The sequence below is a fragment of the Tupaia chinensis genome, unplaced genomic scaffold (genome assembly GCF_000334495.1).
Source record: "Tupaia chinensis unplaced genomic scaffold, TupChi_1.0 Scaffold144099_1, whole genome shotgun sequence".
NCBI lineage: Eukaryota > Metazoa > Chordata > Mammalia > Scandentia > Tupaiidae > Tupaia > Tupaia belangeri.
In genome coordinates this window covers 170294-182373 of record NW_006203953.1, presented here as the reverse complement: position 1 = coordinate 182373, position 12080 = coordinate 170294, and the positions used below count along the sequence as shown (strand labels likewise).

Here is a 12080-nt window from a genome sequence, read left to right as displayed (position 1 = left end):
TTTTTTGAGAGGTTTTTGCTATAGGGCACGTGCGCTCACCAGACAGAGAGAGACAGAGAGATAGAAAGCGAGAAATCACCCCCCACGGGGGATGGCCATGCCGCAATCCTTTCTCCTCCATTCTCCTCTTGGGATCTTGGGCACGTACGCACATGCGCCCGGCGTGAGTTTAAGCCACCAGGTCCGGGACACGAACCACGATAGATTATGTGGGAGTCTAGCGACATAGCCATTACGCTAAATGCTGGTCCCTGTGTGGGATATTTCTGTGTGGAATTTCTCAGAGCTTCCCCTCTGAGGTATCTGTACCAGCTATATTTTTAAAGCTTGGGTGGAAAGATCTGTATCTATGGGATTTAGAGAATCTTTATTTTATTTCATTGTATCTTGCAAAATGCAAGACCTATCTCTTGGTGTCTTGTTGTTCCAAGTACTCTGGTCCCTCAGTCTCAAATGCTAGTTTTTATTCTGTCAGGGCCTCAGGAGTGGTGGTGGGAAGAAGGATGGGTGGAGAGGGGATAGGTTTTGCATCGCCCACGTTTTGTAATGTGAGAGGACAAACATCCCAATTGGCCTTTGGAGCAGATTCTGTGTCAGACTCTCAACCTCTCACTTGACGTCCATAATTGAGTGTGCCGTTTAACCAATTCCTAGCCATCTTCATCATGCACTCTCTGGTTGATTGTATGAGGTGGCTTTGATCAGGACACTGGATCAGAGAAAAAAGATGTGACTTGCTTAAGGGCATGTACTGAATACGTCAGAATTAAGTGAACGGAATCTGTGGACTACAGGTCTTCGGACTCCAGATGCATTTTCCTTTTTATTGGCGTGAAACAAATGCATTGTTCAAAGTGGCCAGTGGTTAAAATAGCTGCCTTGGCTTTCTTCCCAGGACCATGCTAAAATACAGTGGTAACTCAATAAATATAGTCACCAGTGGTGTCTGTGGTGGTGGTGGTGGTGGCAGATTGAGAAATGTGCTGAATGGTTCTAATGGATTCCTTCTTTTATTCTTTCCTTTCTTTTTTGTTTTCAGATTGGCAAATACGTTGCCTATGTAGAGCATAGAGACCCCACTGGAGAGCTAGGTGGGTGATGATCCATGCTAAATCTTCCCCGCAACATGCTCAACATTGGCCCAGCCGCTAATAGGAAGTGGCTCATTATATACAAGGAAGTGGCTCATTATATACTGTCACATCCAATAACAGCAAAGACCGGCTTTGCTAGCAAGGCGATTTGGGGGAAGGCCAGCTACTCCAAACTGCTACTGAATGTGGAAAAATAAGCTGCAATATAGTAGAAAGGACATAGCCACTGAGTCATGTTTATAAAATTCTTTGTATATTTCTCTTCTCCCGTTTAGAAACAACCTTCATGTCCGCAGCTTGACTCCAGAGATGACTCTCCTTGGAATTCTCTTCTCTTGTGAGTGTCTCCCCTTAAGTCATTTATTGTGGGCTCTTGGTTTTAGGAGGGGGAACTGGTGGCTCCTGGGCAGACCTAGACATGCGATTTTCCTGTAGACATACCCCTGAAGCTCCCTCCCTACCTTGCCCTCCTCCAGCCACCCACACCATGCACAGGGACACGCTTGCTTGGCCACCCACACCATGCACAGACACGCGCTTGCCCGGCCTCCAGGGGTGGCAATTCTACAGACAGAAAAAGACCTCCTCCTTGCCCTGTGATTTATGACTTGGTCGTTTTTTGTTTCCATCGAACTAGAACCTCCCTGAAGGCAGGATCCTGGATGGTTTTTACCTACTCGACCTCGTGCCCGTTAGCCAACGTAAATGTTTATTGACAGAAGGAAGGCACTGCCTTCCCGTCAGTCAGTAACGAAGATGGGCTGGGCTTGGTCTTGCGGCCTTTCCTGCCCTGGCTGGTAGAGAGTCACTCATCTTTGTAGTGTAAGAATGAAGGTCTGAATAAGCCCATGCATCAGCTGCTTCCCGATGGTCGAATTAGAGGCTAAGAAAGCGGTTCCCAGCCATCAGAGACAAGCGATGGCTTCAAGTCACTTTTCTTTAGGCCACCAGGAATAATGCCCTAAAAGCAGTTGTTCATTTTAGAAGGCGAAAGCCCATTGGAAGCTATTTTCTTTATTTTCACATTCAAATGCCTGTAAAATACAAAGACACGGGAGACCTAGTTGCCACTCACGAATGATCTATGGGGTAATCATGTGCTTGTTGTCCCAGCTGTGCTGTCCTTGGGTGCTATCTGGGGTTTAATTGAAAATGTGTTGTGACCTTGGTTTTGTTCGCTGGGCAGTGGGGGTGCTTATCATTGGCAGGAGGCCTCTGAAGAACTCCCTTTTAACGAATGTCATTCAGTTAATTTGGGGATCGCCTGAAGGAAATAACGTGTGAAATCCTGCAAAATAAGATGCACTTTATTCACACGCAATGCACATGCAGCTAATGATTTTTTTAAAAATCAGCTTTTTTAAAATCTTGCCGGTGCGATTTGTTGAATCCTGAACGCTATCAGTATGATAATAGTATTGTCCCTAACAGTCTCTTGTCTCATCATAATTAAATAAACAGCTTGTGAATCACAGTCCAAAAAATGTCTGTGTTCCACTCTTAACTTAAGGGGTTTCCATGGAAACCGTGGGCAGCAAGTTTAACTGACATTTATTGGACTCGAGGCTAAATGCAGCATTGATATCACTGTTTTTCTCTCTGTCACTCTGTGTGTGTCTTCTTTCCTTCCTCTAACCCTCCAAACCTGTCTCCCCCTCAGTCCGGCCCTTCGTCCTCTTCCTCCTCCTCTTTCTCTTATTTAGCCAAGAGGAAGTAATTTGGACTCAGTTAGATTTAACAAATGCAATAATACTAAAATGGGCTCTGAGACTTAAGTGTAATTGTGTTATTAGCTGGAAATGTTTTTCTTCAAATATGAAAGAATTGGGAGTGAAGTTTACCAAGGTAGCACTTGGTGGTCAGGGAGCCCTGGACTGTCAGCTGTAAGTTCGCGGCCTATGTCTGATGGCTCGTGCATTCTAGCTGTGGCTTTCCCCTGGCTCTTCCAACCCAGCCTGATGTTCCTCCTCAGCCTGAATTTTCATTCTGGAGCCTCAGAGTATGGTGCCCATCACATTCCAAGTAAAGGGAGGAATTTGCTTAGGAAACACAAAATACCTTACGTATTTAGTACCTACTGCGGACCGCATAGTTTACTAAGTTTTTTCACTTAGGTGGTTTCATTTAATCCCACGAATTCACTGCCAGGCAGTGTGTAGAAGAAAAATGATTCCGGAGCAAGTTCAGATGCACCAAAGACGATTTAAAGCCTTGGGTATGGAGCTTGCATACGAGGTCTTGGTTTCTCAATGACGAAGAAAGCGTGAGCACTTCTAAGTGGTGTTCATATTAGATATCATAATGAGCTAATTCTTAATAGTAATATTTCTTCAGAAATAAGGAAAACAAGTGACCCAAAAAGTAAGTCATTTATCCAGAGCTGCACGGCTAGTAGAAACTGTATCTCTATAGCACAGTGGTTAGATGGTGGGTTTGGAGGGCCAGTGAGCCGTGTAATGGATATGTCGCTGGACTCCCATGTAGTTGACCCTGGTTGAAGTCCCAGACCCGGTGGCTTGAAACAGACGCCAGGTGTGTGTGTGTGTGTGTGTGTGTGTGTGTGTGTGTGCACGCCCAAGATCCTAAGAGGAGAATGGAGAAGGGATTGTTAGGTGGCTACTTTCTGGGGGGTGATTTCTTGCTTTCTGTCTTTCTGGCAAGTGTATATGCTCTATAGCAAAAATCTCTCTCTAAGAAAAAGGTAGATTTGGACAGACCGGGGGTCACTAGCTGCTTATGTCATTTGTTGCACCTCACAGACTTAGGGAGCATCTGGCTCTTCGTCTGTGTAACAGGGATAATGGTCCCCACGTTATGGGTTTCATGAGGATTAACTAAAATTGTATATGTAAGGGACTTGGTGCCTGGCATGTGGAAAGTTCATTGTGTTTTTTTTTTTTTTTTTTTTTTTATAGATTTTTGCTATAGGACAGGTGTACTCACAGGAGACACAGAGAGAGACAGAGCGAGAGAAAGCGAGAAATCATCCCCCCCCCCAGGGGGATGACCACCACAATCCCTTTTTCTCCATTCTCCTGGACTTTGGGGCACACACACACATGTGCCCAGCATGATTTTCAGGTCACTGGTCTGTGACTCGAATCCTGGAGCTCAGCGCCACAACCACTACGCCACCTGCTGGCCCCTCACTGTGGTTTCCCTTCCTCCAGCCATATTTCTGATTTGTTTTATTTTTTTTCTTTAAAGTTAAAAAATAAAAAAAAAATCTCCAAAATGTATCTAATACTTTCGGTTTAAATAGTCTCACAATTCATAAACTATCTTGAGTTATTCTGATAACAATGAGGCTAAAAATAGATATCATATCAAGTACATTTTACAAGACAAAAAAGGGAAGAAGTTGTTAATGACAAAAGCTTGGTATAGTGCATAAGGAAGCCAAGGCATTGCTGAGTCCTCCAGACACTTTTTCCCCCCTCTTTTAAAACTTTTGCTAGAGCGTGTGTGTACCTGCTAGAGAGAGAGAGACAGAGAAGGAGGGAGAAAGGGAGAAGACACTCCCCAGTGGGGCATGGCCATACCACAATCCCATATCCTCCATTGTTCCATCTAATCAGGATGCTAGGCAAGCGTGAGATACCCCTGGTGTGCTTTTCAAACTGCCAGGGCCAGGCCTTGAACTGTGTGGTCAGCCGTGTGGGATCTAGTTCCCTTAACCTCTATGCCATCGGACCTAACTATCAAGGGCCTTTTCATAATTATAATTCTCAGTCGCTTATTTTTAACGTGAACCCTACGTTCCAGAGTTGTAAAAGTAAGACGCAGCCGACACTAAGCTCCCCCTCCTAATGTGAGGCAGTGCCTGTGGCCGGGTCGGAGGACAGGAAAGAAGTGGACAGTTGCTCAGTCCCTTTCTCACAGGCCTAGGTCCCTGGTTGTTCTGAGACTCAAAACGACATGTGGAAATACATTTCTGGGAACCAGCAGTTAGCATAATGGCTATGTCGCTGGAGTCCCACGTAGTCAACCGCGGTTCGCGTCCTGGACCCAGCGGCTTAGAACTCACGCCGGGCACGTGTGTGTGTGTGTGTACCCAAGGTCCCAAGAGGAGAAAGGAGGAGAAAGGATTGCGGCGTGACCATCCCCCCTGGGGGGTGATTTCTTGCTTTCTGTCTCTATGTCTCTCTCTGCCTGTCTGGTGAGCTCACGCGCCCTATAGAGAAAACCTCTCAAAAAAAAAAAAAAAAAAGAAATACATTTCTCAATCCCAGGGAGAGATGAGGCATTGATTCTACAGCAATGTGCCTCCGTGTTGCTGGCTGAAGAACAAGTGGGGATGGAGAGGCATGGGAACCCAGGCGTTCCTCAGCAATGGCGTGCACCTGGTGAACTCAGAACACTAAGATGAGAAAGCGAGGGATGCGAGGCAGTCCAGGAGGCTGATGGGATGCGGTTGTTGGGGAGGGATTGCACAGCGCACGCACGCCCACACGCACACACCGTGTATAGTTGATTGTGTTCCTAGAGAAGAGCTGAGACTGAGTCATTTACAAAGGAGTAGAGGCTTGTCGGCCGACAGCTCTGGTTGCTGTGAAGTCCCAGGGCACAGGCTAACAGTGAGCTGGCCTACGACGTGGCTGCAAAGCAGAGTGACTGACGTGTGGAGAGAGCACACTCCTGGGAGCTTCTCTCTCTTAGAACCGCCAGCTCTCGTGGGAGCTCACCTCGTCTCCTGAGCTCGAGAACTCCCTGGTTCTGGCAAGACAGCATTCATCTATTCGTCAGTGGTGTCTCCGGGAGGCAGTCACCCCAAACTAATCACCATCCCCCAGACCGCACCTCCTCCCCACATGAAATTGTAAACAACAAACTCAGGGCAGACCTTATCCACATCACGGGGATTAATCAGAATCGACACTTTAAAAGGTAGTCATTGTGTGGCTTCATAGAGCCCATATCGAAAATAAAATATTCTACTTCTTTTGTCGTGTGTGCCTATCCTGGCCTTATAACTAGAATATTCGCTCCATGTTGTCTTTGAAAGAATCCTTTTAAGCCAGCCACTGTCCATTTTGTGAGTGTTAGTTCAAGCTATGTGAAGCCATCACGAAAGCCCTTAACAGAGAGAGCAGAGGGTCACCACACTGCGAGCACGTGAGCACAGCACACAGCCCCAGGCGGCCCCTCCGGAGGAATCCTTCTTAGCTCCAGATTCCATGTATATGTTATGTGCCGAATGCACAAAGCTTAATTTATTTCTTATTTCTTAGATGAAAGTCAGTTATAAATAGAACTTTTAATATTTTTCTTCTATGCCCTAATGGATCATCTCAGTAGCCTTGAGGTTTAAGAGAGTCAGTTAAAAAAAAAAAAAATCGGGTTCTATGGATGCTTTAGACCAGGGTCAGCAAACTTTTTCTTTCCTCTCTCTGTTTGATTTATTAGAGTGCACATGCATAAGACAGAGAGAGAGAGGTACCATCTGCAGGGCTCCATCACACTGCCAGCCCCTTCCTCCGGTTCCGCTGCCCACCAGGACCCTGGGCATGTGCACATGTGTGCAGTGTGCTTTCAGGTCTCCTGGGCCAGAGACTGTAGCGACGCTTGGCATGTGGCTTGAAGCTCTTGTATTCCGGTGTGCTGCCAACAGTGCTATAGAGACTGGGCCACAGACTTGTTCTATAAGAGGCTAGATGCCAGATCTTTTAGGTTTTGCAAACCATGTAGTTTAACAAATCATCAGTTCTGCACTTCAGTGGGAAAGCAGACATAAACACTGCATGTGCGAATGGGCACTGACTTTATTAACCTCATCTACAGAAACAGGTGGTGGGCTGGATTTTGCCCACGGATGGGAGGCTCCCGATTACTGATCTCAGAGTTCTGCTTCCATCTCCCCTCATCTCCCTCCATGTTCTGCTCACATTGAAGTCGCAGGCTAAAATACGGGAGTGGGGGGGTAGGAGTGACAAGCATACTGTAACCTATCCTCAAGTTGTGGGTTCTACTGTTTCCACGCGTGGTCCTCATTGAGCGTTGTATGTTTTCAGTATGCCTTTAGCTTAGAAAGGACACACCGCTTGTCTTCACTTTATGGAAGGGTTCAGGAAGACTAAATGATATTGTTATGGTCACCACTAACTATAACATACATATTAGAATCCACAGTCAGGCTGCCAGGTTGCATGGTGGTTAAGGTGCTGGACTCCCACATGGCTGACCATGGTTCAAATCCTGGACCTAACAGCTTGCTTTCTCATTTTCCCTGTCTTTCTCTCTCTTCTCTGGTGAGTGCATGTGCCCTATAGTGAATTTAAAAACAATAATAAAATAAGTAAAATAAAATAAACCATTTTTTTAAAAAGAATGTCAGTCTTGTATTTTGATTAGATTACTCTTTCTTTTTTTTTTTTTTTTTTTTTTTTTTTTGGAGAGGTTTTTGTTATAGGGGGGATGTGCTCGCCCGTAAAACAGGGCGCATGTGCTCGCCAGTAAGACAGAGAGACAGAATGTGAGAAATCACCCCCCAGAGGGGATGGCCACGCCACAATCCCTTTTCCTTCATTCTCCTCTCGGGATCTTGGGCACGCATGCACGCATGCACACATGCCCGGTGTTGAGTTTAAGCCACTGGGTTAGGACTCGAACCACGGTCGACAATGTGGGAGTCCAGCAACATGGCCATTACTCTAACTGCTGGTCTCTGGATTAGTCTTTGTAAAATAAATGTTTTAGACAATAAAGACAGGTGGTAGAAGTAACGAAAACTAATTTTTATTACCCATATCAGAAATGTAAGCTTAAATAAGGGCACGCACAAACCTCCCTACTCCCTTTTCCTGCTGCACTACCATGGGGGACCCAGAACCTTCCTGCTTTCTGTGTGTATTTCTAACGTTTGTCCCTATATTCTTTTGCAAATTTTGCATTGTACGCAAAACAAACACAGGAAATACAAAGCTTTCTTACTTGCCTCGGTTCTGCTTGAACTGAAGCTTGTTCCCGTTGGAAGCAAGTCCTCGTTTCGTAAGGTTCCATGGAAACTGGGGGCAAATACAGGAATTGCCAAAGAAGAGAATCTGGTGTCAGTGTGCGTGACGTCTGGGTAACACGGCACCATCCAGAATGAGGGCCACTTTCAGTAAGCAAAGAGCTCAGAATCCAATTTCCAAATGTCTACATTTGCCGAATACTTCCCTCTTCTGTGGTCATTAGGGAAAACAAAGAAATCACTGATTCCAGCCATTCCCGTTATCGGACATGTCATCACCAAGGTTTCCTCGTTTTGCAACGGTACCAGAGTGGAGGTTACTCGGAACCAGTTTCCAGCTCCAATTAGGAGACCATCCCTGCTATCTGCATTCTGACTAAATGACGTTGCTTGGAAATCACAGTCTCTTCTGTTTCCTCCCCTTGCCCAGATCACATAAACACAGACTCAATTAAAGAGAGTTTCCTTATCAGCTTTTTGTGGGTCCTTTTGGCAAATTTATTAAACTCTTAAGTCATCTTGAAAACTGAAAGGCAGAGGCTCTGAGCTTCTCCGTGGACGCCAGGATGTTCTCCGGCGCATCAGGGACCAAGAAATATACGGAAGTCAGAGGGGTCGGCGACAGGTCAGGAATCGAGGGAGCTGGTCAATATAGAGTCCTGCAGAGTGAGGATTCCAGAATAGAAATGTAAAGACCACAAGGTGTGTCAGCCTGTCTTTTCAGTAAAAACTCAAAGCCTAGTAGTGCAGGCTGTCATCTCAGACCTTCAATACTGAGCGTTTTCAGTTCACGTTCTTTCCCATCTGTAGTCCATACCATTACAAACCTGCTTTTCTTTAAATACTCTTCTTACTGTCCTGTTCTCTACCAGTAAGAAGAAAAAGTAAGTCCTCATGCACACACATGCACCCGGTGTGTTTTTCAAACCGCAGGGTCCAGGACTGGAACTGCACAGTTGTCTATGTGGAACCCAGCTCCTTAACCTCCACTCCACTGGCTGGCCCATGAACACCCTGTGCATTCTTCTCTACCATTTGCTGCTGGGTTATGATTTCTTCTATATCTACCTGTGAATCATACTACCCTGTGGGATTCTTGATGGGAGAACTGTTTGATAGACTCTCAGCGCCTATCACTAAAGGAAAACATCTATGTTCTTCTCTTTCTTGGAATGCTAGCCCTTTTGCATCTCCAAATCTCCATAAGCTACTATGTCCCATGTCCACGTAGCGTCTCTGGCTTTTCTGAACAAGCAGACTGCTTATAATTGTGTGAGTCACACATGGGCTCTCAGAGGAGCACTGGAGATGGTTTATAACGCTGTTGTTTATTCCAGGCTTGTCTCACCATCCTGCCTCAAATAATCAGTGGACTTACTGAATTGAAGGAGTTCCCTCATAGGTGAAATGTCGAATCCTATTTCATTAGAGCTGAACCGGCTTTTGCCATTCTGTTTTCCCAGCATCCTACTAGAAAATGTGTTCTAGACACCTTTAGTGCTTTGCCTGAGGTTATATATATGTATTTGGTTAGCGTCTAGGAAATTAGGGCTTTGTACTGTTTAATAATGAACAAGGAAGCATAGTTGGTAAAACATTGGAAGGTGATTTAAAAATCAGAAGGACTTCATATACATGGTATTTATTCTCTTCAGATGGCCTCGAATGGTAACTCAAATTGCACTTCTCATTGCAAAACTCCTTGTGCTTTGGGGGCACTATTGTTGGTTTGTTTATTTCCAACCTGTAAAGACAACATTGACCTTGGTGCAGGGCATTTCCTGGGGATTAATGAGCAGTCGGGGGTTAATGGCTATCAACTCCTCCCAGCCAGTCATCAATCCAAAGGCAGCCTGGAAGCCAGGCCACTAACTGCATTATCAACTTTTTGAAGTCAAGTCCTTCTCGGCCTATCTTACAAAGGATTTATGTTTCAGAGGGGCTTGTTAAGTTTTTCAGAAGCTAGTTACTTGCTCTGTCATTAGCCTAGACTGAACATAAATGTATATTTCAACCAATTCACAAGTGAAAAAGCAAATGAAAGAACTATTAGTTTCTGTGGGCTGAGGGGAGAATATTATTAGGAAGAAAATAGTTTACTGTATTTTGATGAAAAATAATTAGAGAAGCTCAGTCTCATTAATTGGTTTTTCTTTGCCCCTCCTTTTTTCAAACCAGAAGTCTAGACAGAATTTTCTGTTGTGCACCCCGAGAGGCTCAAATATGTGTTCAGATTTTGCCATTTAATCTCTCTCCCACATAAATTCTTTTTCTTGGTGAGGGAGATTCTTAAGGGTTGTATTTATTTTAATGGGTTATTATATTTCTCACTTACTCCTGTCATATAGTTAAATGTATTTCTACTAGTAATATTAATAAGAATGATATATTCTTCTTAGACATAGTTATGGTCACCCAAGACACTCTGAGGGATCATGCTTCAATTAATGCCTTGAATACATTTCCTTTCTTTAATTTTTAAAAACGATTATTTAACTTTATGTATTAATATGGTTATTTTTGTTGTAGGGCATGTGTGCTCACCAGAGAAAAACAGAGAGAAAGAAAGTGAGAAAGTCAGCCACCCGGTCCGGGACTTCTACCATGGTTGGCCATGGGGGAGTTCAGTGCCTCAACCACCACGCCCTCTGCTGGCTCCAGTACACTTCCTTTTAGGAATGTGCTCTAGCAAAATGAAGAAAAGTTCTGGAAGAGAGACGCTCCCATTTCTTTGTTGTTGAGGAAGTCCATGACTTTATTTTGTCCCTTTACATCCGGATCCTCTCATTGCCACGGATTCCTAAGGCAGAGATAGCAGTGGCAAATCGTCACCTGTGAACCAGTGAGTAGGTGCGTGGCCAAGACCATCCTCAGCAGGGAGTGCCTCCCAGGACCTCCCCCAGTCAGCGTTTGTCTTAAAGAATGGACTCAATGCCGGGTTTAGTCCTTAGCATCTCACTCTCAAGTTTGATTTTGGTAGCACGTCATAGTGCAATCCACGTACCACATCCCTTAGACACGGAGAAGCGGGGAAGAAGGTCCATTCCCTGAAATGCAGCTAAAACTGAAACAGACTCTTGGAGCACTTGTCTGTTAATGTTTTTGTATAGAACTTGAACTTTTTAGGAGTAATAAATCTTTCTGAGGTTTATTAAATTTAATGCATAAAAATGAATGAGTAATCTTTTTATATAAATATACACTCATGGGCCAGCAGGTGGCGTGGAGATGGAGGTGGCTGGATCCCATATGGCCTACTTGATTGTTCAAGTCCTGGACCCAGTGGCTTGAAAATCATGACAAGTGTGTGTGTGCTGCCCAAAATCCCAAGACAAAAACAGAGGAGAAGAGATTACAGCATGGCCATCCCCCCTTAGGCGTTGATTTCTCACTTTCCCTCTGTCTCTTCATGTCTCTCTCTGGTGAGCACACATGCCCTGTAGCAAAGAAATAAAATACCATCACATTTAGACAACAATTGGCATATAATTTCAAGAGCTTGCCAAATGATTTGAAGCTCTTCAGTGAACTTCTTAGGAACCCATGGAGTATACTAAAATACTAAACACTTTCATCGAAAAGCCAATAAATAAGGCTGTTGATGGGAAATCAAACTAAGAGAAACGAACTGTAGGATTCAGATTGCTTCAGCATTAGATTATAAAGTCAGTGTATCAATTTCTGCATATGGAGTTCAGCTGACATCATGACTAGACAAATAATGACAACAATGACGACGACCAACGTTCATCACATGGATGACCAGACACCGTTCCATATTCTTCTCTCTCTATTAACTCATTTATCCGCAGAGTATGGAGTACAAAAATCTGAGTATCCAACTCCCAGGCAGTTTCAGATGGGCACTACACAAATTTGTACCTTTGGCTTTTAAAAAGTCTCTCTATTCTACTGCAGTTTGCTTAGTTAGGTAACTCGCTGATAATCTGCAACCAACGTTTTTTAAGGAATTGTTTTTATTTAACTTTATTTATTTATTTAAAATTCTACTAGAGAGGGAGCCGGAGAGGGAA

At 44.4% G+C, this 12080-nt stretch overlaps 1 protein-coding gene across 1 annotated transcript in view; it reads left to right on the top strand.

The window, feature by feature from the left end:
- The window catches only part of LOC102476466 (leucine-rich repeat-containing protein 4C), a 652120-nt gene that overhangs the window by 620462 nt on the left and 19578 nt on the right, over nucleotides 1-12080 (top strand). Inside the window, exons 3-4 of the mRNA XM_014583152.1 lie at nucleotides 1040-1091; nucleotides 1370-1431. The gene's annotated coding sequence lies outside the window, so the exon portion shown is untranslated. The remainder of the gene's footprint in view (nucleotides 1-1039; nucleotides 1092-1369; nucleotides 1432-12080) is intronic.